Here is a 26,373-nt window from a genome sequence, read left to right as displayed (position 1 = left end):
CTTGTAAGGCCGACTGGGGTTCAATACAACTTCCTAAACGGAGTTGATTCACATTGAGTTTCAAGTTCTAGCATTAAGTGTTAATTCAGGGTAAGAACACCACTATTGTGCTATTCTGGCCATAAACAGTGCAAAGAGCACTCGCGTCTGTTCTCAGCAAATAGAGTGTTTTGGACTGAAGAGAAGCTCCTGTTTTACTTAGTTTCCAATACTGAGTTGAACTACATATGCCCTGTTTGTGTAGGAAGCACAGTTCTCTTGTTCTGAGCTAGCTCACTGTACTGGCACTATAGGAAACACAGTAGAGTGCAAGAGTGCCTGTTTCTCAAACGCAGAGTGTTTTTCTTGTAAGGCAGACTGGGGTTCAATACAACTTCCTAAACGGAGTTGATTCCCATTGAGTTTCAAGTTCTAGCATTAAGTGTTAATTCAGGGTAAGAACACCACTATTGTGCTATTCTGGCCATAAACAGTGCAAATAGCACTCGTGTCTGTTCCCAGCAAATACAGTGTTTTGGACTGAAGAGAAGCTCCTGTTTTACTTAGTTTCCAATACTGAGTTGAACTAGATATGCCCCGTTTGTGTAGGAAGCATAGTTCCTTTGTTCTGAGCTAGCTCACTGTACTGGCCCGATAGGAAACACAGTAGAGTGCAAGAGTGCCTGTTTCTCAAAAGCAGAGTGTTGTTCTTGTAAGGCCGACTGGAGTTCAATACAACTTCCTAAACGGAGTTTATTCACATTGAGTTTCAAGTTCTAGCATTAAGTGTTAATTCAGGGTAAGAACACCACTATTGTGCTATTCTGGCCATAAACAGTGCAAATAGCACTCGCGTCTGTTCCCAGCAAATACAGTGTATTGGAATGAAGAGAACCTCCTGTTTTACTTAGTTTCCAATACTGAGTTGAACTAGATATGCCCCGTTTGTGTAGGAAGCACAGTTCTCTTGTTCTGAGCTAGCTCACTGTACTGGCCCTATAGGAAACACAGTAGATTGCAAGAGTGCCTGTTTCTCAAAAGCAGAGTGTTTTACTTGTAAGGCAGACTGGGGTTCAATACAACTGCCTAAAGGGAGTTGATTCACATTGAGTTTCAAGTTCTAGCATTAAGTGTTAATTCAGGGTAAGAACAACACTATTGTGCTATTCTGGCCATAAACAGTGCAAATAGCACTCACGTCTGGTCCCAGCAAATACAGTGTATTGGACAGAAGAGAAGCTCCTGTTTTACTTAGTTTCCAATACTGAGTTGAACTAGATATGCCCCGTTTGTGTAGGAAGCACAGTTCTCTTGTTCTGAGCTAGCTCACTGTACTGGCCCTATAGGAAACACAGTAGAGTGCAAGAGTGCCTGTTTCTCAAAAGCAGAGTGTTTTTCTTGTAAGGCCGACTGGGGTTCAATAAAACTTCCTAAACGGAGTTGATTCACATTGAGTTTCAAGTTCTAGCATTAAGTGTTAATTCAGGGTAAGAACACCACTGTTATGCTATTCTGACCATAAACAGTGCAAATAGCACTCGCGTCTGTTCCCAGCAAATACAGTGTATTGGAATGAAGAGAAGCTCCTTTTTTACTTAGTTTCCAATACTGAGTTGAACTAGATATGCCCCGTTTGTGTAGGAAGCACAGTTCTCTTTTTCTGAGCTAGCTCACTGTACTGGCCCTATAGGAAACACAGTAGAGTGCAAGAGTGCTTGTTTCTCAAAAGCAGAGTGTTTTTCTTCTAAGACCAACTGGCGTTCAATACAACTGCCTAAACGGAGTTGATTCACATTGAGTTTCAAGTAATAGCATTAGGTGTTAATTCAGGGTAAGAACACCACTATTGTGCTATTCTGGCCATAAACAGTGCAAATAGTACTCACGTCTGTTCCCAGCAAATACAGTGTATTGGACTGAAGAGAAGCTCCTGTTTTACTTAGTTTCCAATACTGAGTTGAACTAGATATGCCCAGATTGTGTAGGAAGCACAGTTCTCTTGTTCTGAGCTAGCTCACTGTACTGGCCCTATAGGAAACACAGTAGATAGCAAGAGTGCCTGTTTCTCAAAAGCAGAGTGTTTTACTTGTAAGGCCGACTGGGGTTCAATACAACTGCCTAAAGGGAGTTGATTCACATTGAGTTTCAAGTTCTAGCATTAAGTGTTAATTCAGGGTAAGAACACCACTATTGTGCTATTTTGGACATAAACAGTGCAAATAGCACTCGCGTCTGTTCCCAGCAAATACAGTGTTTTGGACTGAAGAGAAGCTCCTGTTTTACTTAGTTTCCAATACTGAGTTGAACTACATATGCCCCGTTTGTGTAGGAAGCACAGTTCTCTTGTTCTGAGCTAGCTCACTGTACTGGCACTATAGGAAACACAGTAGAGTGCAAGAGTGCCTGTTTCTCAAACGCAGAGTGTTTTTCTTGTAAGGCCGACTGGGGTTCAATAAAACTTCCTAAACGGAGTTGATTCACATTGAGTTTCAATTTCTAGCATTAAGTGTTAATTCAGGGTAAGAACACCACTATTGTTCTATTCTGGCCATAAACAGTGCAAATAGCACTCGCGTCTGTTCCCAGCAAATACAGTGTTTTGGACTGAAGAGAAGCTCCTGTTTTACTTAGTTTCCAATACTGAGTTGAACTAGATATGCCCCGTTTGTGTAGGAAGCACAGTTCTCTTGTTCTGAGCTAGCTCACTGTACTGGCCCTATAGGAAACACAGTAGAGTGCAAGAGTGCCTGTTTCTCAAAAGCAGAGTGTTTTTCTTGTAAGGCCGACTGTGGTTCAATACAACTTCCTAAACGGAGTTGATTCACATTGAGTTTCAAGTTCTAGCATTAAGTGTTAATTCAGTGTAAGAACACCACTATTGAGCCGGGCGGTGGTGGCACATGCCTTTAATTCCAGCACTCGAGAGGCAGAGCCAGGCGGATCTCTGTGAGTTCGAGGCCAGCCTGGGCTACCAAGTGAGCTCCAGGAAAGGTGCAAAGCTACACAGAGAAACCCTGCCTCCAAAAACCAAAAAAAAAAAACAACACTATTGTGCTATTCTGGCCATTAACATTGCAAATAGCACTCGCGTCTGTTCCCTCAAATACAGTGTATTGGACTGAAGAGAAGCTCCTGTTTTACTTAGTTTCCAATACTGAGTTGAACGAGATATGCCCCGTTTGTGTACGAGGCACAGTTCTCTTGTTCTGAGCTAGCTCACTGTACTGGCCCTATAGGAAACACAGTAGAGTGCAAGAGTGCCTGTTTCTCAAAAGCAGAGTGTTTTTCTTGTAAGGCCGACTGGGGTTCAATAAAACTTCCTAAACGGAGTTGATTCACATTGAGTTTCAAGTTCTAGCATTAAGTGTTAATTCAGGGTAAGAACACCACTGTTGTGGTGTTCTGGCCTTAAACAGTGCAAATAGCACTCGCATCTATTCCCAGCAAATACAGTGTTTTGGACTGAAGAGAAGCTCCTGTTTTACTTAGTTTCCAATACTGAGTTGAACTAGATATGCCCCGTTTGTGTAGGAAGCACAGTTCTCTTGTTCTGAGCTAGCTCACTGTACTGGCCCTATAGGAAACACAGTAGAGTGCAAGAGTGCCTGTTTCTCAAAAGCAGAGTGTTTTACTTGTAAGGCCGACTGGGGTTCAATACAACTGCCTAAAGGGAGTTGATTCACATTGAGTTTCAAGTTCTAGCATTAAGTGTTAATTCAGGGTAAGAACACCACTATTGAGCCGGGCGGTGGTGGCACATGCCTTTAATTCCAGCACTCGAGAGGCAGAGCCAGGCGGATCTCTGTGAGTTCGAGGCCAGCCTGGGCTACCAAGTGAGCTCCAGGAAAGGTGCAAAGCTACACAGAGAAACCCTGCCTCCAAAAACCAAAAAAAAAAAACAACACTATTGTGCTATTCTGGCCATTAACATTGCAAATAGCACTCGCGTCTGTTCCCTCAAATACAGTGTATTGGACTGAAGAGAAGCTCCTGTTTTACTTAGTTTCCAATACTGAGTTGAACGAGATATGCCCCGTTTGTGTACGAGGCACAGTTCTCTTGTTCTGAGCTAGCTCACTGTACTGGCCCTATAGGAAACACAGTAGAGTGCAAGAGTGCCTGTTTCTCAAAAGCAGAGTGTTTTTCTTGTAAGGCCGACTGGGGTTCAATAAAACTTCCTAAACGGAGTTGATTCACATTGAGTTTCAAGTTCTAGCATTAAGTGTTAATTCAGGGTAAGAACACCACTGTTGTGGTGTTCTGGCCTTAAACAGTGCAAATAGCACTCGCATCTATTCCCAGCAAATACAGTGTTTTGGACTGAAGAGAAGCTCCTGTTTTACTTAGTTTCCAATACTGAGTTGAACTAGATATGCCCCGTTTGTGTAGGAAGCACAGTTCTCTTGTTCTGAGCTAGCTCACTGTACTGGCCCTATAGGAAACACAGTAGAGTGCAAGAGTGCCTGTTTCTCAAAAGCAGAGTGTTTTACTTGTAAGGCCGACTGGGGTTCAATACAACTGCCTAAAGGGAGTTGATTCACATTGAGTTTCAAGTTCTAGCATTAAGTGTTAATTCAGGGTAAGAACACCACTATTGTTCTATTCTGGCCATAAACAGTGCAAATAGCACTCACGTCTGTTCCCAGCAAATACAGTGTATTGGACAGAAGAGAAGCTCCTGTTTTACTTAGTTTCCAATACTGAGTTGAACTAGATATGCCCCGATTGTGTAGGAAGCACAGTTCTCTTGTTCTGAGCTAGCTCACTGTACTGGCCCTATAGGAAACACAGTAGAGTGCAAGAGTGCCTGTTTCTCAAAAGCAGAGTGTTTTTCTTGTAAGGCCGACTGGGGTTCAATACAACTTCCTAAACGGAGTTGATTCACATTGAGTTTCCAGTTCTAGCATTAAGTGTTAATTCAGGGTAAGAACACCATTATTGTGCTATTCTGGCCATAAACAGTGCAAATAGCTCTCGCGTCCGTTCCCAGCATATACAGTGTATTGGACTGAAGAGAAGCTCCTGTTTTACTTAGTTTCCAATACTGAGTTGAACTAGATATGCCCAGATTGTGTAGGAAGCACAGTTCTCTTGTTCTGAGCTAGCTCACTCTACTGGCCCTATAGGAAACACAGTAGATTGCAAGAGTGCCTGTTTCTCAAAAGCAGAGTGTTTTACTTGTAAGGCCGACTGGGTTTCAATACAACTGCCTAAAGGGAGTTGATTCACATTGAGTTTCAAGTTCTAGCATTAAGTGTTAATTCAGGGTAAGAACACCACTATTGTGCTATTCTGGCCATAAACAGTGCAAATAGCACTCACGTCTGTTCCCAGCAAATACAGTGTATTGGACAGAAGAGAAGCTCCTGTTTTACTTAGTTTCCAATACTGAGTTGAACTAGATATGCCCCGTTTGTGTAGGAAACACAGTTCTCTTGTTCTGAGCTAGCTCACTGTACTGACCCTATAGGAAACACAGTAGAGTGCAAGAGTGCCTGTTTCTCAAAAGCAGAGTGTTTTTCTTGTAAGGCCGACTGGGGTTCAATAAAACTTCCTAAACGGAGTTGATTCACATTGAGTTTCAAGTTCTAGCATTAAGTGTTAATTCAGGGTAAGAACACAATATTGTGGTGTTCTGGCCTTAAACATTGCAAATAGCACTCGCGTCTATTCCCAGCAAATACAGTGTTTTGGACTGAAGAGAAGCTCCTGTTTTACTTAGTTTCCAATACTGAGTTGAACTAGATATGCCCCGTTTGTGTAGGAAGCACAGTTCTCTTGTTCTGAGCTAGCTCACTGTACTGGCACTATAGGAAACACAGTAGAGTGCAAGAGTGCCTGTTTCTCAAAAGCAGAGTGTTTTTCTTGTAAGGCCGACTGGGGTTCAATAAAACTTCCTAAACGGAGTTGATTCACATTGAGTTTCAAGTTCTAGCATTAAGTGTTAATTCAGGGTAAGAACACCACTGTTATGCTATTCTGGCCATAAACAGTGCAAATAGCACTCGCGTCTGTTCCCAGCAAATACAGTGTATTGGAATGAAGAGAAGCTCCTTTTTTACTTAGTTTCCAATACTGAGTTGAACTAGAAAAGCCCCGTTTGTGTAGGAAGCACAGTTCTCTTGTTCTGAGCTAGCTCACTGTACTGGCCCTATAGGAAACACAGTAGAGTGCAAGAGTGCTTGTTTCTCAAAAGCAGAGTGTTTTTCTTGTAAGTCCGACTGGGGTTCAATACAACTTCCTAAACGGAGTTGATTCACATTGAGTTTCAAGTTCTAGCATTAAGTGTTAATTCAGGGTAAGAACACCACTATTGTGGTATTCTGGCCATAAACAGTGCAAATAGCACTCGCGTCTTTTCCCAGGAAATACAGTGTATTGGACTGAAGAGAAGCTCCTGTTTAATTAGTTTCCAATACTGAGTTGAATTAGATATGCCCCGTTTGTGTAGGAAGCACAGTTCTCTTCTTCTGAGCTAGCTCACTGTACTGGCCCTATAGGAAACACAGTAGAGTGCAAGAGTGCCTGTTTCTCAAAAGCAGAGTGTTTTTCTTGTAAGGCCGACTGGGGTTCAATAAAACTTCCTAAACGGAGTTGATTCACATTTAGTTTCAATTTCTAGCATTAAGTGTTAATTCAGGGTAAGAACACCACTATTGTTCTATTCTGGCCATAAACAGTGCAAATAGCACTCGCGTCTGTTCCCAGCAAATACAGTGTTTTGGACTGAAGAGAAGCTCCTGTTTTACTTAGTTTCCAATACTGAGTTGAACTAGATATGCCCCGTTTGTGTAGGAAGCACAGTTCTCTTGTTCTGAGCTAGCTCACTGTACTGGCCCTATAGGAAACACAGTAGAGTGCAAGAGTGCCTGTTTCTCAAAAGCAGAGTGTTTTTCTTGTAAGTCCGACTGGGGTTCAATACAACTTCCTAAACGGAGTTGATTCACATTGAGTTTCAAGTTCTAGCATTAAGTGTTAATTCAGGGTAAGAACACCACTATTGTGGTATTCTGGCCATAAACAGTGCAAATAGCACTCGCGTCTTTTCCCAGGAAATACAGTGTATTGGACTGAAGAGAAGCTCCTGTTTAATTAGTTTCCAATACTGAGTTGAATTAGATATGCCCCGTTTGTGTAGGAAGCACAGTTCTCTTCTTCTGAGCTAGCTCACTGTACTGGCCCTATAGGAAACACAGTAGAGTGCAAGAGTGCCTGTTTCTCAAAAGCAGAGTGTTTTTCTTGTAAGGCCGACTGGGGTTCAATAAAACTTCCTAAACGGAGTTGATTCACATTGAGTTTCAATTTCTAGCATTAAGTGTTAATTCAGGGTAAGAACACCACTATTGTTCTATTCTTGCCATAAACAGTGCAAATAGCACTCGCGTCTGTTCCCAGCAAATACAGTGTTTTGGACTGAAGAGAAGCTCCTGTTTTACTTAGTTTCCAATACTGAGTTGAACTAGATATGCCCCGTTTGTGTAGGAAGCACAGTTCTCTTGTTCTGAGCTAGCTCACTGTACTGGCCCTATAGGAAACACAGTAGAGTGCAAGAGTGCCTGTTTCTCAAAAGCAGAGTGTTTTTCTTGTAAGGCCGACTGTGGTTCAATACAACTTCCTAAACGGAGTTGATTCACATTGAGTTTCAAGTTCTAGCATTAAGTGTTAATTCAGTGTAAGAACACCACTATTGAGCCGGGCGGTGGTGGCACATGCCTTTAATTCCAGCACTCGAGAGGCAGAGCCAGGCGGATCTCTGTGAGTTCGAGGCCAGCCTGGGCTACCAAGTGAGCTCCAGGAAAGGTGCAAAGCTACACAGAGAAACCCTGCCTCCAAAAACCAAAAAAAAAAAAAACAACACTATTGTGCTATTCTGGCCATTAACATTGCAAATAGCACTCGCGTCTGTTCCCTCAAATACAGTGTATTGGACTGAAGAGAAGCACCTGTTTTACTTAGTTTCCAATACTGAGTTGAACGAGATATGCCCCGTTTGTGTACGAAGCACAGTTCTCTTGTTCTGAGCTAGCTCACTGTACTGGCCCTATAGGAAACACAGTAGAGTGCAAGAGTGCCTGTTTCTCAAAAGCAGAGTGTTTTTCTTGTAAGGCCGACTGGGGTTCAATAAAACTTCCTAAACGGAGTTGATTCACATTGAGTTTCAAGTTCTAGCATTAAGTGTTAATTCAGGGTAAGAACACCACTGTTGTGGTGTTCTGGCCTTAAACAGTGCAAATAGCACTCGCGTCTATTCCCAGCAAATACAGTGTTTTGGACTGAAGAGAAGCTCCTGTTTTACTTAGTTTCCAATACTGGGTTGAACTAGATATGCCCCGTTTGTGTAGGAAGCACAGTTCTCTTGTTCTGAGCTAGCTCACTGTACTGGCCCTATAGGAAACACAGTAGAGTGCAAGAGTGCCTGTTTCTCAAAAGCAGAGTGTTTTACTTGTAAGGCCGACTGGGGTTCAATACAACTGCCTAAAGGGAGTTGATTCACATTGAGTTTCAAGTTCTAGCATTAAGTGTTAATTCAGGGTAAGAACACCACTATTGTTCTATTCTGGCCATAAACAGTGCAAATAGCACTCACGTCTGTTCCCAGCAAATACAGTGTATTGGACAGAAGAGAAGCTCCTGTTTTACTTAGTTTCCAATACTGAGTTGAACTAGATATGCCCCGATTGTGTAGGAAGCACAGTTCTCTTGTTCTGAGCTAGCTCACTGTACTGGCCCTATAGGAAACACAGTAGAGTGCAAGAGTGCCTGTTTCTCAAAAGCAGAGTGTTTTTCTTGTAAGGCCGACTGGGGTTCAATACAACTTCCTAAACGGAGTTGATTCACATTGAGTTTCAAGTTCTAGCATTAAGTGTTAATTCAGGGTAAGAACACCACTATTGTGCTATTCTGGCCATAAACAGTGCAAATAGCTCTCGCGTCCGTTCCCAGCATATACAGTGTATTGGACTGAAGAGAAGCTCCTGTTTTACTTAGTTTCCAATACTGAGTTGAACTAGATATGCCCAGATTGTGTAGGAAGCACAGTTCTCTTTTTCTGAGCTAGCTCACTGTACTGGCCCTATAGGAAACACAGTAGAGTGCAAGAGTGCCTGTTTCTCAAAAGCAGAGTGTTTTTCTTGTAAGGCCGACTGGGGTTCAATACAACTTCCTAAACGGAGTTGATTCACATTGAGTTTCAAGTTCTAGCATTAAGTGTTAATTCAGGGTAAGAACACCACTATTGTGCTATTCTGGCCATAATCAGTGCAAATAGCACTCGCGTCTGTTCCCAGCAAATACAGTGTTTTGGACTGAAGAGAAGCTCCTGTTTTACTTAGTTTCCAATACTGAGTTGAACTAGATATGCCCCGTTTGTGTAGGAAGCACAGTTCTCTTGTTCTGAGCTAGCTCACTGTACTGGCACTATAGGAAACACAGTAGAGTGCAAGAGTGCCTGTTTCTCAAAAGCAGAGTGTTTTTCTTGTAAGGCCGACAGGGGTTCAATAAAACTTCCTAAACAGAGTTGATTCACACTGAGTTTCAAGTTCTAGCATTAAGTGTTAATACAGGGTAAGAACACCACTATTGTGCTATTCTGGCCATAAACAGTGCAAATAGCACTCGCGTCTGTTCCCAGCAAATACAGTGTTTTGGACTGAAGAGAAGCTCCTGTTTTACTTAGTTTCCAATACTGAGTTGAACTAGATATGCCCCGTTTGTGTAGGAAGCACAGTTCTCTTGTTCTGAGCTAGCTCACTGTACTGGCCCTATAGGAAACACAGTAGAGTGCAAGAGTGCCTGTTTCTCAAAAGCAGAGTGTTTTTCTTGTAAGGCCGACTGGGGTTCAATAAAACTTCCTAAACGGAGTTGATTCACATTGAGTTTCAAGTTCTAGCATTAAGTGTTAATTCAGGGTAAGAACACCACTGTTATGCTATTCTGACCATAAACAGTGCAAATAGCACTCGCGTCTGTTCCCAGCAAATACAGTGTATTGGAATGAAGAGAAGCTCCTTTTTTACTTAGTTTCCAATACTGAGTTGAACTAGATATGCCCCGTTTTTGTAGGAAGCACAGTTCTCTTTTTCTGAGCTAGCTCACTGTACTGGCCCTATAGGAAACACAGTAGAGTGCAAGAGTGCTTGTTTCTCAAAAGCAGAGTGTTTTTCTTCTAAGACCAACTGGCGTTCAATACAACTGCCTAAACGGAGTTGATTCACATTGAGTTTCAAGTAATAGCATTAGGTGTTAATTCAGGGTAAGAACACCACTATTGTGCTATTCTGGCCATAAACAGTGCAAATAGTACTCACGTCTGTTCCCAGCAAATACAGTGTATTGGACTGAAGAGAAGCTCCTGTTTTACTTAGTTTCCAATACTGAGTTGAACTAGATATGCCCAGATTGTGTAGGAAGCACAGTTCTCTTGTTCTGAGCTAGCTCACTGTACTGGCCCTATAGGAAACACAGTAGATAGCAAGAGTGCCTGTTTCTCAAAAGCAGAGTGTTTTACTTGTAAGGCCGACTGGGGTTCAATACAACTGCCTAAAGGGAGTTGATTCACATTGAGTTTCAAGTTCTAGCATTAAGTGTTAATTCAGGGTAAGAACACCACTATTGTGCTATTCTGGACATAAACAGTGCAAATAGCACTCGCGTCTGTTCCCAGCAAATAGTGTTTTGGACTGAAGAGAAGCTCCTGTTTTACTTAGTTTCCAATACTGAGTTGAACTACATATGCCCCGATTGTGTAGGAAGCACAGTTCTCTTGTTCTGAGCTAGCTCACTGTACTGGCCCTATAGGAAACACAGTAGAGTGCAAGAGTGCCTGTTTCTCAAAAGCAGAGTGTTTTTCTTGTAAGGCCGACTGGGGTTCAATACAACTTCCTAAACGGAGTTGATTCACATTGAGTTTCAAGTTCTAGCATTAAGTGTTAATTCAGGGTAAGAACACCACTATTGTGCTATTCTGGCGATAAACAGTGCAAATAGCACTCGCGTCTGTTCTCAGCAAATACAGTGTTTTGGACTGAAGAGAAGCTCCTGTTTTACTTAGTTTCCAATACTGAGTTGAACTACATATGCCCTGTTTGTGTAGGAAGCACAGTTCTCTTGTTCTGAGCTAGCTCACTGTACTGGCCCGATAGGAAACACAGTAGAGTGCAAGAGTGCCTGTTTCTCAAAAGCAGAGTGTTGTTCTTGTAAGGCCGACTGGAGTTCAATACAACTTCCTAAACGGAGTTTATTCACATTGAGTTTCAAGTTCTAGCATTAAGTGTTAATTCAGGGTAAGAACACCACTATTGTGCTATTCTGGCCATAAACAGTGCAAATAGCACTCGCGTCTGTTCCCAGCAAATACAGTGTATTGGAATGAAGAGAAGCTCCTGTTTTACTTAGTTTCCAATACTGAGTTGAACTAGATATGCCCCGTTTGTGTAGGAAGCACAGTTCTCTTGTTCTGAGCTAGCTCACTGTACTGGCCCTATAGGAAACACAGTAGATTGCAAGAGTGCCTATTTCTCAAAAGCAGAGTGTTTTACTTGTAAGGCCGACTGGGTTTCAATACAACTGCCTAAAGGGAGTTGATTCACATTGAGTTTCAAGTTCTAGCATTAAGTGATAATTCAGGGTAAGAACACCACTATTGTGCTATTCTGGCCATAAACAGTGCAAATAGCACTCGTGTCTGTTCCCAGCAAATACAGTGTATTGGACTGAAGAGAAGCTCCTGTTTTACTTAGTTTCCAATATTGAGTTGAACTATATATGCCCCGTTTGTGTAGGAAGCACAGTTCTCTTGTTCTGAGCTAGCTCACTGTACTGGCCCTATAGGAAACACAGTAGATTGCAAGAGTGCCTGTTTCTCAAAAGCAGAGTGTTTTTCTTGTAAGGCCGACTGGGTTTCAATACAACTTCCTAAACGGAGTTGATTCACATTGAGTTTCCAGTTCTAGCATTAAGTGTTAATTCATGGTAAGAACACCACTATTGTGCTATTCTGGCCATAATCAGTGCAAATAGCACTCGCGTCTGTTCCCAGCAAATACAGTGTTTTGGACTGAAGAGAAGCTCCTGTTTTACTTAGTTTCCAATACTGAGTTGAACTAGATATGCCCCGTTTGTGTAGGAAGCACAGTTCCCTTTTTCTGAGCTAGCTCACTGTACTGGCACTATAGGAAACACAGTAGAGTGCAAGAGTGCCTGTTTCTCAAAAGCAGAGTGTTTTTCTTGTGAGGCCGACTGGGGTTCAATACAACTTCCTAAACGGAGTTGATTCACATTGAGTTTCAAGTTCTAGCATTAAGTGTTAATTCAGGGTAAGAACACCACTATTGTGCTATTCTGGCCATAAACAGTGCAAATAGCACTCGCGTCTGTTCCCAGCAAATACAGTGTTTTGGACTGAAGAGAAGCTCCTGTTTTACTTAGTTTCCAATACTGAGTTGAACTAGATATGCCCCGTTTGTGTAGGAAGCACAGTTCTCTTGTTCTGAGCTAGCTCACTGTACTGGCCCTATAGGAAACACAGTAGATAGCAAGAGTGCCTGTTTCTCAAAAGCAGAGTGTTTTACTTGTTAGGCCGACTGGGGTTCAATACAACTGCCTAAAGGGAGTTGATTCACATTGAGTTTCAAGTTCTAGCATTAAGTGTTAATTCAGGGTAAGAACACCACTATTGTGCTATTCTGGCCATAAACAGTGCAAATAGCACTCACGTCTGTTCCTAGCAAATACAGTGTATTGGACAGAAGAGAAGCTCCTGTTTTACTTAGTTTCCAATACTGAGTTGAACTAGATATGCCCCGATTGTGTAGGAAGCACAGTTCTCTTGTTCTGAGCTAGCTCACTGTACTGGCCCTATAGGAAACACAGTAGAGTGCAAGAGTGCCTGTTTCTCAAAAGCAGAGTGTTTTTCTTGTAAGGCCGACTGGGGTTCAATACAACTTCCTAAACGGAGTTGATTCACATTGAGTTTCAAGTTCTAGCATTAAGTGTTAATTCAGGGTAAGAACACCACTATTGTGCTATTCTGGCCATAAACAGTGCAAAGAGCACTCGCGTCTGTTCTCAGCAAATAGAGTGTTTTGGACTGAAGAGAAGCTCCTGTTTTACTTAGTTTCCAATACTGAGTTGAACTACATATGCCCTGTTTGTGTAGGAAGCACAGTTCTCTTGTTCTGAGCTAGCTCACTGTACTGGCACTATAGGAAACACAGTAGAGTGCAAGAGTGCCTGTTTCTCAAACGCAGAGTGTTTTTCTTGTAAGGCAGACTGGGGTTCAATACAACTTCCTAAACGGAGTTGATTCCCATTGAGTTTCAAGTTCTAGCATTAAGTGTTAATTCAGGGTAAGAACACCACTATTGTGCTATTCTGGCCATAAACAGTGCAAATAGCACTCGTGTCTGTTCCCAGCAAATACAGTGTTTTGGACTGAAGAGAAGCTCCTGTTTTACTTAGTTTCCAATACTGAGTTGAACTAGATATGCCCCGTTTGTGTAGGAAGCATAGTTCCTTTGTTCTGAGCTAGCTCACTGTACTGGCCCGATAGGAAACACAGTAGAGTGCAAGAGTGCCTGTTTCTCAAAAGCAGAGTGTTGTTCTTGTAAGGCCGACTGGAGTTCAATACAACTTCCTAAACGGAGTTTATTCACATTGAGTTTCAAGTTCTAGCATTAAGTGTTAATTCAGGGTAAGAACACCACTATTGTGCTATTCTGGCCATAAACAGTGCAAATAGCACTCGCGTCTGTTCCCAGCAAATACAGTGTATTGGAATGAAGAGAACCTCCTGTTTTACTTAGTTTCCAATACTGAGTTGAACTAGATATGCCCCGTTTGTGTAGGAAGCACAGTTCTCTTGTTCTGAGCTAGCTCACTGTACTGGCCCTATAGGAAACACAGTAGATTGCAAGAGTGCCTGTTTCTCAAAAGCAGAGTGTTTTACTTGTAAGGCAGACTGGGGTTCAATACAACTGCCTAAAGGGAGTTGATTCACATTGAGTTTCAAGTTCTAGCATTAAGTGTTAATTCAGGGTAAGAACAACACTATTGTGCTATTCTGGCCATAAACAGTGCAAATAGCACTCACGTCTGGTCCCAGCAAATACAGTGTATTGGACAGAAGAGAAGCTCCTGTTTTACTTAGTTTCCAATACTGAGTTGAACTAGATATGCCCCGTTTGTGTAGGAAGCACAGTTCTCTTGTTCTGAGCTAGCTCACTGTACTGGCCCTATAGGAAACACAGTAGAGTGCAAGAGTGCCTGTTTCTCAAAAGCAGAGTGTTTTTCTTGTAAGGCCGACTGGGGTTCAATAAAACTTCCTAAACGGAGTTGATTCACATTGAGTTTCAAGTTCTAGCATTAAGTGTTAATTCAGGGTAAGAACACCACTGTTATGCTATTCTGACCATAAACAGTGCAAATAGCACTCGCGTCTGTTCCCAGCAAATACAGTGTATTGGAATGAAGAGAAGCTCCTTTTTTACTTAGTTTCCAATACTGAGTTGAACTAGATATGCCCCGTTTGTGTAGGAAGCACAGTTCTCTTTTTCTGAGCTAGCTCACTGTACTGGCCCTATAGGAAACACAGTAGAGTGCAAGAGTGCTTGTTTCTCAAAAGCAGAGTGTTTTTCTTCTAAGACCAACTGGCGTTCAATACAACTGCCTAAACGGAGTTGATTCACATTGAGTTTCAAGTAATAGCATTAGGTGTTAATTCAGGGTAAGAACACCACTATTGTGCTATTCTGGCCATAAACAGTGCAAATAGTACTCACGTCTGTTCCCAGCAAATACAGTGTATTGGACTGAAGAGAAGCTCCTGTTTTACTTAGTTTCCAATACTGAGTTGAACTAGATATGCCCAGATTGTGTAGGAAGCACAGTTCTCTTGTTCTGAGCTAGCTCACTGTACTGGCCCTATAGGAAACACAGTAGATAGCAAGAGTGCCTGTTTCTCAAAAGCAGAGTGTTTTACTTGTAAGGCCGACTGGGGTTCAATACAACTGCCTAAAGGGAGTTGATTCACATTGAGTTTCAAGTTCTAGCATTAAGTGTTAATTCAGGGTAAGAACACCACTATTGTGCTATTTTGGACATAAACAGTGCAAATAGCACTCGCGTCTGTTCCCAGCAAATACAGTGTTTTGGACTGAAGAGAAGCTCCTGTTTTACTTAGTTTCCAATACTGAGTTGAACTACATATGCCCCGTTTGTGTAGGAAGCACAGTTCTCTTGTTCTGAGCTAGCTCACTGTACTGGCACTATAGGAAACACAGTAGAGTGCAAGAGTGCCTGTTTCTCAAACGCAGAGTGTTTTTCTTGTAAGGCAGACTGGGGTTCAATACAACTTCCTAAACGGAGTTGATTCACATTGAGTTTCAAGTTCTAGCATTAAGTGTTAATTCAGGGAGAGACACCACTATTGTGCTATTCTGGCCATAAACAGTGCAAATAGCACTCGTGTCTGTTCCCAGCAAATACAGTGTTTTGGACTGAAGAGAAGCTCCTGTTTTACTTAGTTTCCAATACTGAGTTGAACTAGATATGCCCCGTTTGTGTAGGAAGCATAGTTCCTTTGTTCTGAGCTAGCTCACTGTACTGGCCCGATAGGAAACACAGTAGAGTGCAAGAGTGCCTGTTTCTCAAAAGCAGAGTGTTGTTCTTGTAAGGCCGACTGGAGTTCAATACAACTTCCTAAACGGAGTTTATTCACATTGAGTTTCAAGTTCTAGCATTAAGTGTTAATTCAGGGTAAGAACACCACTATTGTGCTATTCTGGCCATAAACAGTGCAAATAGCACTCGCGTCTGTTCCCAGCAAATACAGTGTATTGGAATGAAGAGAAGCTCCTGTTTTACTTAGTTTCCAATACTGAGTTGAACTAGATATGCCCCGTTTGTGTAGGAAGCACAGTTCTCTTGTTCTGAGCTAGCTCACTGTACTGGCCCTATAGGAAACACAGTAGATTGCAAGAGTGCCTATTTCTCAAAAGCAGAGTGTTTTACTTGTAAGGCCGACTGGGTTTCAATACAACTGCCTAAAGGGAGTTGATTCACATTGAGTTTCAAGTTCTAGCATTAAGTGATAATTCAGGGTAAGAACACCACTATTGTGCTATTCTGGCCATAAACAGTGCAAATAGCACTCGTGTCTGTTCCCAGCAAATACAGTGTATTGGACTGAAGAGAAGCTCCTGTTTTACTTAGTTTCCAATATTGAGTTGAACTATATATGCCCCGTTTGTGTAGGAAGCACAGTTCTCTTGTTCTGAGCTAGCTCACTGTACTGGCCCTATAGGAAACACAGTAGATTGCAAGAGTGCCTGTTTCTCAAAAGCAGAGTGTTTTTCTTGTAAGGCCGACTGGGTTTCAATACAACTTCCTAAACGGAGTTGATTCACATTGAGTTTCTAGTTCTAGCATTAAGTGTTAATTCATGGTAAGAACACCACTATTGTGCTATTCTGGCCATAATCAGTGCAAATAGCACTCGCGTCTGTTCCCAGCAAATACAGTGTTTTGGACTGAAGAGAAGCTCCTGTTTTACTTAGTTTCCAATACTGAGTTGAACTAGATATGCCCCGTTTGTGTAGGAAGCACAGTTCCCTTTTTCTGAGCTAGCTCACTGTACTGGCACTATAGGAAACACAGTAGAGTGCAAGAGTGCCTGTTTCTCAAAAGCAGAGTGTTTTTCTTGTAAGGCCGACTGGGGTTCAATACAACTTCCTAAACGGAGTTGATTCACATTGAGTTTCAAGTTCTAGCATTAAGTGTTAATTCAGGGTAAGAACACCACTATTGTGCTATTCTGGCCATAAACAGTGCAAATAGCACTCGCGTCTGTTCCCAGCAAATACAGTGTTTTGGACTGAAGAGAAGCTCCTGTTTTACTTAGTTTCCAATACTGAGTTGAACTAGATATGCCCCGTTTGTGTAGGAAGCACAGTTCTCTTGTTCTGAGCTAGCTCACTGTACTGGCCCTATAGGAAACACAGTAGATAGCAAGAGTGCCTGTTTCTCAAAAGCAGAGTGTTTTACTTGTAAGGCCGACTGGGGTTCAATACAACTGCCTAAAGGTAGTTGATTCACATTGAGTTTCAAGTTCTAGCATTAAGTGTTAATTCAGGGTAAGAACACCACTATTGTGCTATTCTGGCCATAAACAGTGCAAAGAGCACTCACGTCTGTTCCTAGCAAATACAGTGTATTGGACAGAAGAGAAGCTCCTGTTTTACTTAGTTTCCAATACTGAGTTGAACTAGATATGCCCCGATTGTGTAGGAAGCACAGTTCTCTTGTTCTGAGCTAGCTCACTGTACTGGCCCTATAGGAAACACAGTAGAGTGCAAGAGTGCCTGTTTCTCAAAAGCAGAGTGTTTTTCTTGTAAGGCCGACTGGGGTTCAATACAACTTCCTAAACGGAGTTGATTCACATTGAGTTTCAAGTTCTAGCATTAAGTGTTAATTCAGGGTAAGAACACCACTATTGTGCTATTCTGGCCATAAACAGTGCAAATAGCACTCGCGTCTGTTCTCAGCAAATACAGTGTTTTGGACTGAAGAGAAGCTCCTGTTTTACTTAGTTTCCAATACTGAGTTGAACTACATATGCCCCGTTTGTGTAGGAAGCACAGTTCTCTTGTTCTGAGCTAGCTCACTGTACTGGCACTATAGGAAACACAGTAGAGTGCAAGAGTGCCTGTTTCTCAAACGCAGAGTGTTTTTCTTGTAAGGCAGACTGGGGTTCAATACAACTTCCTAAACGGAGTTGATTCCCATTGAGTTTCAAGTTCTAGCATTAAGTGTTAATTCAGGGTAAGAACACCACTATTGTGCTATTCTGGCCATAAACAGTGCAAATAGCACTCGTGTCTGTTCCCAGCAAATACAGTGTTTTGGACTGAAGAGAAGCTCCTGTTTTACTTAGTTTCCAATACTGAGTTGAACTAGATATGCCCCGTTTGTGTAGGAAGCATAGTTCCTTTGTTCTGAGCTAGCTCACTGTACTGGCCCGATAGGAAACACAGTAGAGTGCAAGAGTGCCTGTTTCTCAAAAGCAGAGTGTTGTTCTTGTAAGGCCGACTGGAGTTCAATACAACTTCCTAAACGGAGTTTATTCACATTGAGTTTCAAGTTCTAGCATTAAGTGTTAATTCAGGGTAAGAACACCACTATTGTGCTATTCTGGCCATAAACAGTGCAAATAGCACTCGCGTCTGTTCCCAGCAAATACAGTGTATTGGAATGAAGAGAACCTCCTGTTTTACTTAGTTTCCAATACTGAGTTGAACTAGATATGCCCCGTTTGTGTAGGAAGCACAGTTCTCTTGTTCTGAGCTAGCTCACTGTACTGGCCCTATAGGAAACACAGTAGATTGCAAGAGTGCCTGTTTCTCAAAAGCAGAGTGTTTTACTTGTAAGGCCGACTGGGTTTCAATACAACTGCCTAAAGGGAGTTGATTCACATTGAGTTTCAAGTTCTAGCATTAAGTGTTAATTCAGGGTAAGAACACCACTATTGTGCTATTCTGGCCATAAACAGTGCAAATAGCACTCACGTCTGTTCCCAGCAAATACAGTGTATTGGACAGAAGAGAAGCTCCTGTTTTACTTAGTTTCCAATACTGAGTTGAACTAGATATGCCCCGTTTGTGTAGGAAACACAGTTCTCTTGTTCTGAGCTAGCTCACTGTACTGACCCTATAGGAAACACATTAGAGTGCAAGAGTGCCTGTTTCTCAAAAGCAGAGTGTTTTTCTTGTAAGTCCGACTGGGGTTCAATAAAACTTCCTAAACGGAGTTGATTCACATTGAGTTTCAAGTTCTAGCATTAAGTGTTAATTCAGGGTAAGAACACAATATTGTGGTGTTCTGGCCTCAAACAGTGCAAATAGCACTCCCGTCTATTCCCAGCAAATACAGTGTTTTGGACTGAAGAGAAGCTCCTGTTTTACTTAGTTTACAATACTGAGTTGAACTAGATGTGCCCCGTTTGTGTAGGAAGCACAGTTCTCTTGTTCTGAGCTAGCTCACTGTACTGGCAGTATAGGAAACACAGTAGAGTGCAAGAGTGCCTGTTTCTCAAAAGCAGAGTGTTTTTCTTGTAAGGCCGACTGGGGTTCAATAAAACTTCCTAAACGGAGTTGATTCACATTGAGTTTCAAGTTCTAGCATTAAGTGTTAATACAGGGTAAGAACACCACTGTTATGCTATTCTGGCCATAAACAGTGCAAATAGCACTCGCGTCTGTTCCCAGCAAATACAGTGTATTGGACTGAAGAGAAGCTCCTGTTTTACTTAGTTTCCAATACTGAGTTGAACTAGATATGCCCCGTTTGTGTAGGAAGCACAGTTCTCTTGTTCTGAGCTAGCTCACTGTACTGGCCCTATAGGAAACACAGTAGAGTGCAAGAGTGCTTGTTTCTCAAAAGCAGAGTGTTTTTCTTCTAAGACCAACTGGGGTTCAATACAACTGCCTAAACGGAGTTGATTCACATTGAGTTTCAAGTTCTAGCATTAGGTGTTAATTCAGGGTAAGAACACCACTATTGTGCTATTCCGGCCATAAACAGTGCAAATAGTACTCACGTCTGTTCCCAGCAAATACAGTGTATTGGACTGAAGAGAAGCTCCTGTTTTACTTAGTTTCCAATACTGAGTTGAACTAGATATGCCCAGATTGTTTAGGAAGCACAGTTCTCTTGTTCTGAGCTAGCTCACTGTACTGGCCCTATAGGAAACACAGTAGAGTGCAAGAGTGCCTGTTTCTCAAAAGCAGAGTGTTTTTCTTGTAAGGCCGACTGGGGTTCAATACAACTTCCTAAACGGAGTTGATTCACATTGAGTTTCAAGTTCTAGCATTAAGTGTTAATTCAGGGTAAGAACACCACTATTGTGCTATTCTGGCCATAATCAGTGCAAATAGCACTCGCGTCTGTTCCCAGCAAATACAGTGTTTTGGACTGAAGAGAAGCTCCTGTTTTACTTAGCTTCCAATACTGAGTTGAACTAGATATGCCCCGTTTGTGTAGGAAACACAGTTCTCTTGTTCTGAGCTAGCTCACTGTACTGGCCCTATAGGAAACACAGTAGAGTGCAAGAGTGCCTGTTTCTCAAAAGCAAAGTGTTTTTCTTGTAAGGCCGACTGGGGTTCAATACAACTTCCTAAACGGAGTTGATTCACATTGAGTTTCAAGTTCTAGCATTAAGTGTTAATTCAGGGTAAGAACACCACTATTGTGCTATTCTGGCCATAAACAGTGCAAATAGCACTCGCGTCTGTTCCCAGCAAATACAGTGTATTGGACAGAAGAGAAGCTCCTGTTTTACTTAGTTTCCAATACTGAGTTGAAGTAGATATGCCCAGTTTGTGTAGGAAGCACAGTTCTCTTGTTCTGAGCTAGCTCACTGTACTGGCCCTATAGGAAACACAGTAGAGTGCAAGAGTGCCTGTTTCTCAAAAGCAGAGTGTTTTTCTTGTAAGGCCGACTGGGCTTCAATACAACTGCCTAAAGGGAGTTGATTCACATTGAGTTTCAAGTTCTAGCATTAAGTGTTAATTCAGGGTAAGAACACCACTCTTGTGCTATTCTGGCCATAAACAGTGCAAATAGCACTCACGTCTGTTCCCAGCAAATACAGTGTATTGGACAGAAGAGAAGCTCCTGTTTTACTTAGTTTCCAATACTGAGTTGAACTAGATATGCCCAGATTGTGTAGGAAGCACAGTTCTCTTGTTCTGAGCTAGCTCACTGTACTGGCCCTATAGGAAACACAGTAGAGTGCAAGAGTGCCTGTTTCTCAAAAGCAGAGTGTTTTTCTTGTAAGGCCGACTGGGGTTCAATACAACTTCCTAAACGGAGTTGATTCACATTGAGTTTCAAGTTCTAGCATTAAGTGTTAATTCAGGGTAAGAACACCACTATTGTGCTATTCTGGCCATAATCAGTGCAAATAGCACTTGCGTCTGTTCCCAGCAAATACAGTGTTTTGGACTGAAGAGAAGCTCCTGTTTTACTTAGCTTCCAATACTGAGTTGAACTAGATATGCCCCGTTTGTGTAGGAAACACAGTTCTCTTGTTCTGAGCTAGCTCACTGTACTGGCCCTATAGGAAACACAGTAGAGTGCAAGAGTGCCTGTTTCTCAAAAGCAAAGTGTTTTTCTTGTAAGGCCGACTGGGGTTCAATACAACTTCCTAAACGGAGTTGATTCACATTGAGTTTCAAGTTCTAGCATTAAGTGTTAATTCAGGGTAAGAACACCACTATTGTGCTATTCTGGCCATAAACAGTGCAAATAGCACTCGCGTCTGTTCCCAGCAAATACAGTGTTTAGGACTGAAGAGAAGCTCCTGTTTTACTTAGTTTCCAATACTGAGTTGAACTAGATATTCCCCGTTTGTGTAGGAAGCACAGTTCTCTTTTTCTGAGCTAGCTCACTGTACTGGCACTATAGGAAACACAGTAGAGTGCAAGAGTGCCTGTTTCTCAAAAGCAGAGTGTTTTTCTTGTAAGGCCGACTGGGGTTCAATAAAACTTCCTAAACGGAGTTGATTCACATTGAGTTTCAAGTTCTAGCATTAAGTGTTAATTCAGGGTAAGAACACCACTATTGTTCTATTCTGGCCATAAACAGTGCAAATAGCACTCGCGTCTGTTCCCAGCAAATACAGTGTTTTGGACTGAAGAGAAGCTCCTATTTTACTTAGTTTCCAAACTGAGTTGAACTAGATATGCCCCGTTTGTGTAGGAAGCACAGTGCTCTTGTTCTGAGCTAGCTCACTGTACTGGCCCTATAGGAAACACAGTAGATTGCAAGAGTGCCTGTTTCTCAAAAGCAGAGTGTTTTACTTGTAAGGCCGACTGGGGTTCAATACAACTGCCTAAAGGGAGTTGATTCTCATTGAGTTTCAAGTTCTAGCATTAAGTGTTAATTCAGGGTAAGAAAACCACTATTGTGCTATTCTGGCCATAAACAGTGCAAATAGCACTCGCGTCTGTTCCCAGCAAATACAGTGTATTGGACAGAAGAGAAGCTCCTGTTTTACTTAGTTTCCAATACTGAGTTGAACTAGATATGCCCCGTTTGTGTAGGAAGCACAGTTCTCTTGTTCTGAGCTAGCTCACTGTACTGGCCCTATAGGAAACACAGTAGATTGCAAGAGTGCCTGTTTCTCAAAAGCAGAGTGTTTTACTTGTAAGGCCGACTGGGCTTAAATACAACTGCCTAAAGGGAGTTGATTCACATTGAGTTTCAAGTTCTAGCATTAAGTGTTAATTCAGGGTAAGAACACCACTATTGTGCTATTCTGGCCATAATCAGTGCAAATAGCACTCGCGTCTGTTCCCAGCAAATACAGTGTATTGGACAGAAGAGAAGCTCCTGTTTTACTAAGTTTCCAATACTGAGTTGAACTAGATATGCCCCGTTTGTGTAGGAAGCACAGTTCTCTTGTTCTGAGCTAGCTCACTGTACTGGCCCTATAGGAAACACAGTAGATTGCAAGAGTTCCTGTTTCTCAAAAGCAGAGTGTTTTACTTGTAAGGCCGACTGGGCTTCAATACAACTGCCGAAAGGGAGTTGATTCACATTGAGTTTCAAGTTCTAGCATTAAGTGTTAATTCAGTGTAAGAACACCACTATTGTGCTATTCTGGCCATAAACAGTGCAAATAGCACTGGCGTCTCTTCCCAGCAAATACAGTGTTTTGGACTGAAGAGAAGCTCCTGTTTTACTTAGTTTCCAATACTGAGTTGAACTACATATGCCCCGTTTGTGTAGGAAGCACAGTTCTCTTGTTCTGACTAGCTCACTGTACTGGCACTATAGGAAACACAGTAGAGTGCATGAGTGCCTGTTTCTCAAACGCAGAGTGTTTTTCTTGTAAGGAAGACTGGGGTTCAATACAACTTCCTAAACGGAGTTGATTCCCATTGAGTTTCAAGTTCTAGCATTAAGTGTTAATTCAGGGTAAGAACACCACTATTGTGCTATTCTGGCCATAAAAAGTGCAAATAGCACTCGCGTCTGTTCCCAGCAAATACAGTGTTTTGGACTGAAGAGAAGCTCCTGTTTTACTTAGTTTCCAATACTGAGTTGAACTAGATATGCCCCGTTTGTGTAGGAAGCATAGTTCCTTTGTTCTGAGCTAGCTCACTGTACTGGCCCGATAGGAAACACAGTAGAGTGCAAGAGTGCCTGTTTCTCAAAAGCAGAGTGTTGTTCTTGTAAGGCCGACTGGAGTTCAATACAACTTCCTAAACGGAGTTGATTCACATTGAGTTTCAAGTTCTAGCATTAAGTGTTAATTCAGGGTAAGAACACCACTATTGTGCTATTCTGGCCATAAACAGTGCAAATAGCACTCGCGTCTGTTCCCAGCAAATACAGTGTTTTGGAATGAAGAGAAGCTCCTGTTTTACTTAGTTTCCAATACTGAGTTGAACTAGATATGCCCCGTTTGTGTAGGAAGCACAGTTCTCTTGTTCTGAGCTAGCTCACTGTACTGGCCCTATAGGAAACACAGTAGATTGCAAGAGTGCCTGTTTCTCAAAAGCAGAGTGTTTTACTTGTAAGGCCGACTGGGTTTCAATACAACTGCCTAAAGGGAGTTGATTCACATTGAGTTTCAAGTTCTAGCATTAAGTGTTAATTCAGGGTAAGAACACCACTATTGTGCTATTCTGGCCATAAACAGTGCAAATAGCACTCACGTCTGTTCCCAGCAAATACAGTGTATTGGACAGAAGAGAAGCTCCTGTTTTACTTAGTTTCCAATACTGAGTTGAACTAGATACGCCCCGTTTGTGTAGGAAACACAGTTCTCTTTTTCTGAGCTAGCTCACTGTACTGACCCTATAGGAAACACAGTAGAGTGCAAGAGTGCCTGTTTCTCAAAAGCAGAGTGTTTTTCTTGTAAGGCCGACTGGGGTTCAATACAACTTCCTAAACGGAGTTGATTCACATTGAGTTTCAAGTTCTAGCATTAAGTGTTAATTCAGGGTAAGAACACCACTATTGTGCTATTCTGGCCATAATCAGTGCAAATAGCACTCGCGTCTGTTCCCAGCAAATACAGTGTTTTGGACTGAAGAGAAGCTCCTGTTTTACTTAGCTTCCAATACTGAGTTGAACTAGATATGCCCCGTTTGTGTAGGAAACACAGTTCTCTTGTTCTGAGCTAGCTCACTGTACTGGCCCTATAGGAAACACAGTAGATTGCAAGAGTTCCTGTTTCTCAAAAGCAGAGTGTTTTACTTGTAAGGCCGACTGGGCTTCAATACAACTGCCGAAAGGGAGTTGATTCACATTGAGTTTCAAGTTCTAGCATTAAGTGTTAATTCAGTGTAAGAACACCACTATTGTGCTATTCTGGCCATAAACAGTGCAAATAGCACTGGCGTCTCTTCCCAGCAAATACAGTGTTTTGGACTGAAGAGAAGCTCCTGTTTTACTTAGTTTCCAATACTGAGTTGAACTACATATGCCCCGTTTGTGTAGGAAGCACAGTTCTCTTGTTCTGACTAGCTCACTGTACTGGCACTATAGGAAACACAGTAGAGTGCATGAGTGCCTGTTTCTCAAACGCAGAGTGTTTTTCTTGTAAGGAAGAATGGGGTTCAATACAACTTCCTAAACGGAGTTGATTCCCATTGAGTTTCAAGTTCTAGCATTAAGTGTTAATTCAGGGTAAGAACACCACTATTGTGCTATTCTGGCCATAAAAAGTGCAAATAGCACTCGCGTCTGTTCCCAGCAAATACAGTGTTTTGGACTGAAGAGAAGCTCCTGTTTTACTTAGTTTCCAATACTGAGTTGAACTAGATATGCCCCGTTTGTGTAGGAAGCATAGTTCCTTTGTTCTGAGCTAGCTCACTGTACTGGCCCGATAGGAAACACAGTAGAGTGCAAGAGTGCCTGTTTCTCAAAAGCAGAGTGTTGTTCTTGTAAGGCCGACTGGAGTTCAATACAACTTCCTAAACGGAGTTGATTCACATTGAGTTTCAAGTTCTAGCATTAAGTGTTAATTCAGGGTAAGAACACCACTATTGTGCTATTCTGGCCATAAACAGTGCAAATAGCACTCGCGTCTGTTCCCAGCAAATACAGTGTTTTGGAATGAAGAGAAGCTCCTGTTTTACTTAGTTTCCAATACTGAGTTGAACTAGATATGCCCCGTTTGTGTAGGAAGCACAGTTCTCTTGTTCTGAGCTAGCTCACTGTACTGGCCCTATAGGAAACACAGTAGATTGCAAGAGTGCCTGTTTCTCAAAAGCAGAGTGTTTTACTTGTAAGGCCGACTGGGTTTCAATACAACTGCCTAAAGGGAGTTGATTCACATTGAGTTTCAAGTTCTAGCATTAAGTGTTAATTCAGGGTAAGAACACCACTATTGTGCTATTCTGGCCATAAACAGTGCAAATAGCACTCACGTCTGTTCCCAGCAAATACAGTGTATTGGACAGAAGAGAAGCTCCTGTTTTACTTAGTTTCCAATACTGAGTTGAACTAGATATGCCCCGTTTGTGTAGGAAACACAGTTCTCTTTTTCTGAGCTAGCTCACTGTACTGACCCTATAGGAAACACAGTAGAGTGCAAGAGTGCCTGTTTCTCAAAAGCAGAGTGTTTTTCTTGTAAGGCCGACTGGGGTCCAATACAACTTCCTAAACGGAGTTGATTCACATTGAGTTTCAAGTTCTAGCATTAAGTGTTAATTCAGGGTAAGAACACCACTATTGTGCTATTCTGGCCATAAACAGTGCAAATAGCACTCGCGTCTGTTCCCAGCAAATACAGTGTTTTGGAATGAAGAGAAGCTCCTGTTTTACTTAGTTTCCAATACTGAGTTGAACTAGATATGCCCCGTTTGTGTAGGAAGCACAGTTCTCTTGTTCTGAGCTAGCTCACTGTACTGGCCCTATAGGAAACACAGTAGATTGCAAGAGTGCCTGTTTCTCAAAAGCAGAGTGTTTTACTTGTAAGGCCGACTGGGTTTCAATACAACTGCCTAAAGGGAGTTGATTCACATTGAGTTTCAAGTTCTAGCATTAAGTGTTAATTCAGGGTAAGAACACCACTATTGTGCTATTCTGGCCATAAACAGTGCAAATAGCACTCACGTCTGTTCCCAGCAAATACAGTGTATTGGACAGAAGAGAAGCTCCTGTTTTACTTAGTTTCCAATACTGAGTTGAACTAGATATGCCCCGTTTGTGTAGGAAACACAGTTCTCTTTTTCTGAGCTAGCTCACTGTACTGACCCTATAGGAAACACAGTAGAGTGCAAGAGTGCCTGTTTCTCAAAAGCAGAGTGTTTTTCTTGTAAGGCCGACTGGGGTTCAATACAACTTCCTAAACGGAGTTGATTCACATTGAGTTTCAAGTTCTAG

Source organism: Peromyscus maniculatus, chromosome 15, assembly GCF_049852395.1.
Source record: "Peromyscus maniculatus bairdii isolate BWxNUB_F1_BW_parent chromosome 15, HU_Pman_BW_mat_3.1, whole genome shotgun sequence".
Taxonomy (NCBI): domain Eukaryota; kingdom Metazoa; phylum Chordata; class Mammalia; order Rodentia; family Cricetidae; genus Peromyscus; species Peromyscus maniculatus.
This window is presented reverse-complemented; position numbering follows the sequence as displayed.